The following is a 9973-nucleotide window of genomic DNA, read 5'->3' as shown; positions in this document are numbered from 1 at the left end:
TACCGCCGTTATACCGCACACAGCTCCGTGCTGGAGCTGGAGCCGCCGGAGGAAGGCACTTTCTGTGTCTGCATCCCGCAGCTTTATGCGACATAATGCGTTTATGTTTTACACAAGCATAATTAAATAAGGCAAATTCCCTGGTGGGCTATATGTTAGACCAGGACCGGGATTATGTGCGTAATGTGGGACCTGGTATAGTTTTTAAAAAGAACAAAAACCCAGCCATACATATATTATATTATATTATATTATATTATATTATATTATATTATATTATATTATATTATATATATATATATTGTGGCTTTGCTTGGATAATAAACCGATCTTGTCCTTGGCTCAGCTGGGAGTTGTAGTTCCCAAAGCCACTCAAGCGGGGTCGCTAATGGTCTTTTGATCGCCTCAGCTCAGTGACCCGGAGAGGCTGCAGCATGTGGGCCAGGGTCTGTGAACTTGACACCCCGACCCTCCCCGTGGGCAGGATGTAGACCACAGACAGGTCTGCTCCGGGCCAACTCTACCATTTCCCACCTTTTAGTTGTGATTTAGTGTGTTGCATTCTTGAATGGTCACACTTAAATGTTATAAAATGTTTCTTTTCTTTATTCTTTAGTCAATAATTTGAAAAACCCCCGTACTCCCACTCATCCCCCCACCTCAGGCTGCAGTACTACTGTACTACTGTAGTCTCCTGTCAAGGAAAAGTAGGGCAGACCATGCAAGCCTGTAATACATCTGACCCCTGTGAATGTCCTCATTCTCCCCGTCCCCCTGTTTCGCCTTGTTAAATCCGAGCTGCCCCCCCCCCCCCCCCCCACAGCAGGACAAGGAGCTGATAACTTTAACACGCGGCTTCAGGACAAGGATTATTGCCCAAATTGAAAGATGGAAAATGGTCATATAGGGTCTTAATCAATAAATGTAGAGATAGACTAATGGGTCTGGAGAAGGATCAGAGAGGGATATGGAGGAAGATAACTGCTCGAGACCACCAACGCTCAGCAATCAGGCCGAACATGACAGCTTGTAGACCCAACCAATTATTTACCCGGGCCAAATCAATAGAGCTCTCTCTGAAAGATAACCATCAGCTGCACTATCTGGAACATATTCACAGCAGAGCTCACAAACACACACTGAGCGCTCCGCTCGCCGCTGCCGCCGCCGCGCTCGCCCTCGGCCTCCGTGGCGAACGCGCACGCCTTTCCCTCCAAGACACTTTGTTATCAGACGTCCTTGGAAACACGACACATCATTTAGGCTAATTATTGGACAGCTACGCTGAAAGGAGAAACAGCATATGTCAAACTGTGCCTCCAGCGAACGTGGAATCATATCACAGGGACGGTGACAAAACACACACACACACACACACACACACACACACACACACACATTAAAGATGCTGAGGCTGCTCCGACAGGGCTGTGTGTGCGTGTTAGCGGTGATGAGTCTGTGTGTGCTCTGTCAGAGGTCTCAGCCCCTCACCACAGGAGCCGCCGCCCCCCCCTGGACCCCCCCAGCACCACATCACAGTCCGTCTCGTCCGTAATGAGCACTGACACGTAGAACAGTTCAGGTGATTCGTGCAAAAAGAAGAAAAACCAGGTCTCGCGCTGCGGTTAAATGACTCCCTGGGGAACCGGTCGGCAACCTGAGAGGCCCGTCTGTCGGCGGATTGAGCTTCTAGGAATCTATAAAGGTCTTCCATTTACACCACAATGCACCACCTCGTCTTACCTTACACCCCCCACCTCCTCCTCCCCTTCAGGGCTCACCTGCACCCCTGCCCCTGTTAGCCCTCACCTCTCTGCACCACGTCCAAGCTTCAAGCGCCTTGATTCACTTTCCCCAGCTCCAGATGTCATTGTCTTAGGCAGTAAATGTTGTGTTTCACCTCACATGGGATCCGTTTATGCGGCTGTTAGCTGTTGATCTTGGCTGCTGCCGAGGTTAAACGCTTGTGGCTAAAGAGCTCGGCAACAGAATCAACACATTACGGCGGCTGACCGGCCCGGAGACCCAGCCTCCCGCCCCGTGGCCTAGTTTCCCCTTTTTCATCAAACACACGTTTTGCACATGTATGTTCCTATAACTGACTTTCCTTTTCATCCATCCCTCCATGTCACCGTGCCTGGGGTTTAAGTAGCTACCTCTCTCTACACACACACACACACACACACACACACACACACACACACACACACGCACACACACTTCCTCCTCCTTCCTTCCCTGCAGGAGCAGTGACATTTCTAAGCCAGGGCATAAAGCAGACAGAACCCCTTTACTCTAAAACCTAAAACAAAAACTCAAACTTTTCTTCGGAATTTATTAAAGTGTCCTCCCACAGCGCTCTCCCAGGTTTCCCTCCACCTTCTCCCACCTCCCCGGATTCACCGTCGACCCATTTCCTCTCTGCTTCTCACCTCCTCTCATTCCTTCACCCCTCACTCCTACTCCTTTTCCACCCCTCTGCCGATTCTCCAGATCCCTCCCCATCCCTCCGCGTCTCACACATTTTGGAGTCCGTACAGAACAAACAGCATGTAACATGTGAGCCCCTGTTCTCCTCACTTCTGGTCTGCCTGTCTGTCGGCAGCTCTGGCCCGTTTCAGCTCGTAGGGAGCTGGTGGAGGCTCCGTCTGGACCGCGGGGTCCCGTTGGTTTACATCAACTTCCATTGTGGTCCTTTCAAATTAGGGCTCTAACTCGACGTCTGGCCACGCTGCCATACCTGAACCCCAGCTTCTCCCTGGTGGAGGTATCAGACCTCGACATACGTGATGTTGATGGGTTTTCAATGTTGGTGTTCATTTGAGTGGAAAAAAACCTCATGTTTTGTATTCTATATTACCAAATAAGAATATCAATATAGTGGCTATGTGTGTTTATTAACACGTACCAATTTTGTAGCTTTGATTGCAGAAATGAAATGTGTGGCCTCGTTGCAGGAAGGGCTTTAGTCTCGTCTGTGTTCTTAAAGACTATAATCACACGTGATTCTCTCTGTGAAAATGGTGACTGTTTGGTGGAAAATGTTTGTTATTTCTATGATTTCACACAGATTTGTGGTTCAAAATGCATTATGAGAAAAAACCGTGCATTTACTGCATCCGTTCAGAGACGAAGGACGCATGCCAACCAACATCACTGCCTGTAACAGCCAACAGGATTATGTAAAGGTCATAAGGACCTTGACCTTTGATTCTAATTTGGGCAATTAAAATGAACATTTACCCAAAATAACCCAAACCCATTTTCCCTTCAAGGAAAGTACTTAGTTATTATTAATTTAATTAATTTTGACACGTGTTCTTATGTTTAAATGTGTGTTTAATTTGACAACAGCAAATATATAAAATCTAAATAACTGATCAAGCTCAGTTAATTGAGCAGCTCATTATGATTTTTCTTATTGTCATCAAAGACAATTTTAAGGTTAAAAGGTCGATGTGACATTTCTGTCACGGTGATATTTTCATATATTCTTTTATATAAATGTGTCCAAGAAATGTGGCCTGAACGGTTTAAATAAAACACATGACCTGTTATTAAAGCATATGAAATGTTAAACAGATTGAGACCTTTTTTAAAAAGAGCTCGTTCTGTCATGTAGAAGTCAGTCAGGGACGTCATGAGTTAAAAGTCCAGGATGAAGCTAGAAGGAACGTCCCAGGAGATTTAAGGCTTTTTGAAACTGTAAAGGTTTAAATGTTATTGACTAATAAAATCAACGACAGAGAAGAAATTGAGACGAACAAATGGAGACGGAAGTAATCATAATAATCATTTCTGAACAATCTGTCTGCTTTACTGAAGATCTAAAACACACATTTTAGAACCACTGTGAGGTTTTTACCCCCATTCTGAATCTAGGGCAAAACTCTACAAGGCAACAGGAGGTACGGCTGGACAGATGGAGGAGACGGAATATGGGATTTTAATCGATGGGGGAAAGAGAGGGGGGGTGGGGGGGCAGAAAGGTGAGGAGGGCCAGCGGTGGCTGGGGTCGGGGTGAACATGTTGAACAGCGCCAGAATCACAGACACATCTGCTGTTCATCTCCAATAAGCTTTGAATGTTTCCTGGAGCTGCCGAGACAGAAGGGGGGCTGGTATTTGATGTTCTTTGTGTGTTGGAGAGAAAATGTGTTTTTTTTTTCTTTTTCTTCTTTGGAGATTCAAATTCCGATAAATTGCTCAAACTCCAGAGGAAAGCGCAGAAGTACAAAAGCAAGACACATCCTCAGTTAGACAGGCAAATAAGTGACTTTTAATGTGCTCAGTGAGTCAGGCAGAAAAGCAAATGCCAAGCACCCACAAGATTACACGGTTGCTCCCAGCAAGTGTTGACAACTATCTTTATAGGAATTAAATATTGCTCCTAGCCCCGCCCCCAGTCACCGCCGCACACCTGTGACTCACATCACTCAGGCTCAGATTCCATGACGTTAAATCAACATGTTCCCGTCTTGACGCATCGCACACGCACACACACACACACACACACACACACACCTATGACTGTCAGAAATATCAAAGACTGATATGTTGACACCCTCAGCCACACACACACACACACACACACACACACAGCTTATATCCTCTGGCTGTGAGTTTGCCAGCAGCCAGCTGGTACTGTCATGTCTGATAGGCTGGAACAGAGAGAGAGAGACGGGGAGGAGGCCGGGAGAGGAAAGAGGGAAGGAGGGAGGCAAGCTGGGAAAATGTCGACAGCAGAATGCATTAGTAAGATTGGGAAAACTGTATCAAACCCTGGCAACTCATTACACTGTCTCATTTGGGTCCGCGGGGAGTTACCCCCCGTCCTTCAGCCCAATCCTCTAGACTACAGGACATTTTTCTTTGTCCGCCGCCGCTGCCTTCTTTTCTTGGGTAACCTCCCGTTGGTGTTTATGATGTTTTTCACTTTGTAATTATTAAGTAAAGTAAATATCATCATGCAACGTATATCTGTGGGTAACACTTCCCATCGGAGATCGTGTTTGTAATAGAAGGGAAATAAGTCGGATGTTTCCTTCCCTGCTCGACAAAACAAGTGTGATTCAAAGTTTGATGAAGACTAATGGCTCAGCCATTATGCCGTGAATTGAAGAGAAAATAAAAACACGAGACAAAGCAGAATTATCCTTCCGCTGTTTTGTAATGTCTGAGTTTGCCTGCGGACGACACATCTCTTCCTTGGTAATGTGAAAATGTGAAGTGAAGGGAGAATTAATGGCCACCAAGATAGAATCTGATAAAGGTCATAAGATTTCTTAATGCCAAACCAACTGTCCGTTGAAGACAAATGGTCCTTGAAATGAAGCAGATCGTGTAACTCCCCCGTGTCAAACTTCTGTCTTGTTGTTGTTTTTTCTGGAAGTTTCAATGAGATAAGACATGTTGGCTCTCTATGGGACATTAATGGCTGTCAATCTGTGCTGTCTTTAGAGATTTTCCCAAGTTAATACTGTTACGCTTCGCAATCTACCTCTTTAATTTGGCTCCACGTTGAAATAGAAACGCCTCACACATCATCCAGTCATTGAGACAGCTGTCAGAGGGAATTGTGTTGTGTGATGAAGTGAAAATAAACAGTGTTACAGTAATGAAGACAACCAAAATGTTACAGCTCCTCTTACAGGACACTCTTTCCATTTTTGCTTTTTTATTTTAATTTTTCTTTCTAGGAAGAAAAGTTGTGCAGTTTTTTTTTGGAAAAGATATAAGCCAGATAATAAACTAAAACCGAATAACATGACTCAGCCACACTAGCAGCTCTCTAAGGCTGGCTCACACTGATAATGTTAACATGCTGATGATAAGCATAAGCAGTCTTAGTTTAGCATGTTAGCATGCTAACATGGGATGGGAATGTCATTAGTTGTAAACTTGATGGCATTAAATGGAACGTGTGGCGATCTCCAAAGAGATAACATTTCATCCTCAGGGGATCATGAATGCAGAAAGGCCATCTGATAGTTGTTAAGACATTTCACTTGAAACCACAAACCGTAACCCCATGTTAGCTAGAGGAAACAGAGATCACCAACACCACAATGTGTATCTGGGACCCATCAGTGTCTGTAAATAATGTTGTTCCTACCCATCAGGTCAAAGTTGAGATATTGAAGATTGTAACCTTTGACCTCCCTGTGGTGCCGGAGCAGAAGTAATTGCATTTGTTCCCGGGGGGAACATGAATGTCTGTACTAAATGGCAATCCATCCATTAGTTTGAGATATTTAACGTGTGAATCGACAGACCAACTGACTCACAGAAAACTTCCTTTTATATATCATTTATGTATAACCTCATAATTCAAGGTCAGCTTTACAGCTAAGTGTCAATCAGCAGGTAAGCCCCGCCCTAAAGCATCCCCTGCTTTCTGGTCTGTTGGACTCTAAATGGACCATAATGTACTAAATGAACATCATGCTGGATTGAAGAAGACTTGAAACTAGAGATTGAGACCATAAACTCATGTTTATAATGTTTACTGAGATAATACATCCAGACATGAACAGACATAATTGCAAGCAGAGGAGTCGCCCCCTGATGGCCAGTAAAGAGAATGCAACTTTAAGGCACTTCATTTTGGCTTCACTTTTCAGAACCAGAAGCTGCCGACTGGTTTAAAATACTAAAAAATCATGAAAATAAGATCTATAGATCGAATGATAGCTTTCAATAAAAAAAAGTCACAATTGTATCATTTTGTAGTTCTTCTTACAGAGACCTTCTGACTTAAAATTAAGCTGAATTCCTTGGTTACCATTTACTCAGGCATTTAGTCCATATGTATGAATAAAAGGTAATCTTAAATGAACTAGTTTTTAAGTAAGAAAGTAAGCAAGCATGTACTTTCACTCTCTTATTAGGGTCAAACCTTTTTTTAATTTCCTCTACGGACACAACCATAACTCTACCAAACAAATTCCAAATGTTTCAGCATCCTGAAAAAAGGAGAAGATGCATATTCACCTCGCTGTTCAATATAACACTGATGCATTCCAGATATGTTAATGAGGTTTTTAACAGGGAGAAAAGCTTATCTGGGTCATTATAAGCCGGTTATGATGTTTACATGGAGCAACTAAAAAGCACAAGTCTGTCAAAATGACTGATGTATCCCGAATTAAAAGTAGTCAGGCTGCATATGAATGTCCTCGGCAACGTCGGAAAGTTTTATCGTAAAAAAGTTTTATCATATGGCTGCCCTTTAATTAAAGTTTATCTGGAAAACTTTTTTAATGGTTGATGGTTAAATTATACCCTGGATCTTTTAGAGTTCTCCCTTATACACAAATCATATTTCTATATATGCAACAGTCATTGTTATTATAATGTAATTCCTGACATAGTGATATAGCACACATTCACTTCAGCGTGACGGCAGAATGCAGTGACATTTGAATGGATATTGTGACGTCCTCACAATCACAGCCTCGGAGATTAACATCCATAAAGAGTATAGTAGGGCGACCATCACCTGTCTCCATGTTTTATTCACAACCTCTCCTCGTGCATTACCATCCATATTTATAAGAGATAACTACATTTACATGCACACACACACACACACACACACACACACACACACACACACACACACACACACACACACACACATGCATCCACACAGAAGTTCAGCCTCTCCCTGAGGGCTGAAGCTGTCATTTGAGTCCTTCACAGCGGTTACTGTATGCCACGGAGCGCACACACAGATCTATTGTGTGTGTGTGTGTGTGTGTGTTTCAGATTGACTAATAGATTAGTGCTGCAGGGCAGGTGGGAACTGAGTCTTCAGCGGGTGTCGGAGGTGGATGGATGGAGGGGAAATGGGGGGGAAACTCGGGGGCAGGGAGAGAGGGAAGAGACGAAGTTAGGTAGCCTGTCGGTCAGGCTGCCACTCAGCCTCATGGGAAACTGGTTGCAGCTGCGCTTAAGGGCACACAGGCAAGAGGGAGGAAACCCAAATAGTGTGGGAAAGGGAAGCGAGGCAGAAGGAGAAAGGGGAAAGGGTCAACAATGCGGGGCTCGTTGGGGGATTCGGGTACCTGAGAGATGCAAATGAACGGTGTCACTGCTTTATTAATCACTCGGCCTCGGAGAGGTGGATGGTGCGCCGGACGCCAGGGAGTAACAGGAACACACGGAGATAAAAATAGGGGGATTCTGAGAGAGAGAGAGAGAGAGAGAGAGATGAGTAATGGCTCAGGAATGAAAGACGAGGTGAGTAGCGTGCATGGACAGAATACAAAGAACACGAAAAAACAGTGTGAGGTGTAATACATCACTGCTAGCAAATCAACAGGTGATGTCATCGCGCCGAGCGCGGCGGCGTCGCGCAGGTTCGGGGGGGTGACGGCGGGGCTGAGACGGAAGTGGGGGGGTGTAACTGCAACGTCGTGAAAGAACGGAGGAAATCTGCTCTTTCATTCTCATTATCCCATCATCTCTCCGGTTTGTATCAAAGCCTCTCTCTCTTTCTCTCTCTCTCTCTCTCTCACTCTCCCCCGCGCCCCCCCTCCCCCCTCCTCTAAGCCGCTCTGCTATTCGCTCCAGCGAGGCTTAAGATGGAGGGATTTTGCCCTCTTTTCCCTCCGTGTCAGTTCATTTCCAGTACAGCGTGCTACATGCGGAGGCCCCATCTATCAGCAAGCAGATATAAGCTGCTGTGAAGGTCAAGGGTCAACTTGTGATATTATTCTGTCCTTAATAGCCCACCGTGTTACAGGGCCTCTAATATCCCTGGAAATGACTGCTCAGACAGCTGCACTGTGCATGTGTGTGTGTGTGTGTGTGTGTGAGAGGCTGTGAGACCACCTTGCAGTGAGTCACATGACTAAGGCTCTTTTAAATTGGAAGTGGGATTCAAACTCATCTACATCCAACATCTCACACACACACACACACACACACACACAGGTTTGGCCATTCATTTGTACTTCAGCCAGTAAAGTTTTCACCTCTTTACTTTTTCTAAAACACTATAAAAACAGCAACTTTTACAAAAATAAATGACTTTAATGTATTAAGTTGAAATGTGTGTATGTGTATGTGTGTGTGTTGGGGGGGGGGGGGGGGGGGAGCAGGCGTGCATTAATTCCGCTTGCATTCATCAAAGTTATATTAGTTTTCGGCCGGACCCAGCGTGAAGTGAGAAGATGCACACCAAGAGGCTTGTAAATATTACTTCACTGTAATTCCAAAGCGGCCACAGGTGCAGCCCTCATGCATTTATTAAAAGCTCATTTGAATTTTTAAACTGTCGGATTGTATTGCATTGGGGCGCGAACGTGCAGATTCAGTTCATGTATCTCCCTCCTGCTGCAATAAGCAATAAAAGAGTCACATGCAGGATTTTTTGAAGATTCCCACAGACCTTACAGGCGGCACACTATAGCTCTAAAATATACATCCTTTTCATTTTGGGACTGATGACACCAATATCACAAGATTACTGCCATGTGGAACATTTAAACATTAATAATTCAGTGTCACATTCATTCCGAGACATAAAACCAATTACCATAAACCAGAAAAACTCCACAGCTGAGTGGAATCACAGCCTTTGCAGGCCTGCATGCGCCCTCATACATTGTCTTTGCAGAGGAAATTAACAGCAATCATGGGCAGTATGGACACTAAAAATACTTGAGATGGAGGGCAGTAATCATCTCCTCCATTGTCTCAACTGATTACTGCAGGTACTGTATACATGCTTTGATAACTCTATAGTAGATTTAGAATTCTAGCTGCAGCTTCTACATTTCTGCTGGGATGTGTGTGTGTCGAGGAGAGCAGCCCTTTTGTTTCAGGATGACATTGTGCCACCAGGCTGTTACAGATGCCACAGGGACGATCTGATTGGGTCTGATTCATTTCTCCTGCCTCAAGTGACCTTGCATTCTACTCCTTCCACTTCTCATGTCTGAAGTACTATTTCTCATTTCATTAAT

This window comes from Eutrigla gurnardus (genome assembly GCF_963514095.1).
Source record: "Eutrigla gurnardus genome assembly, chromosome: 23".
Classification (NCBI taxonomy): domain Eukaryota; kingdom Metazoa; phylum Chordata; class Actinopteri; order Perciformes; family Triglidae; genus Eutrigla; species Eutrigla gurnardus.
The sequence above is the reverse complement of the archived record's forward strand: the minus strand, read 5'-3'. Positions refer to the sequence as shown.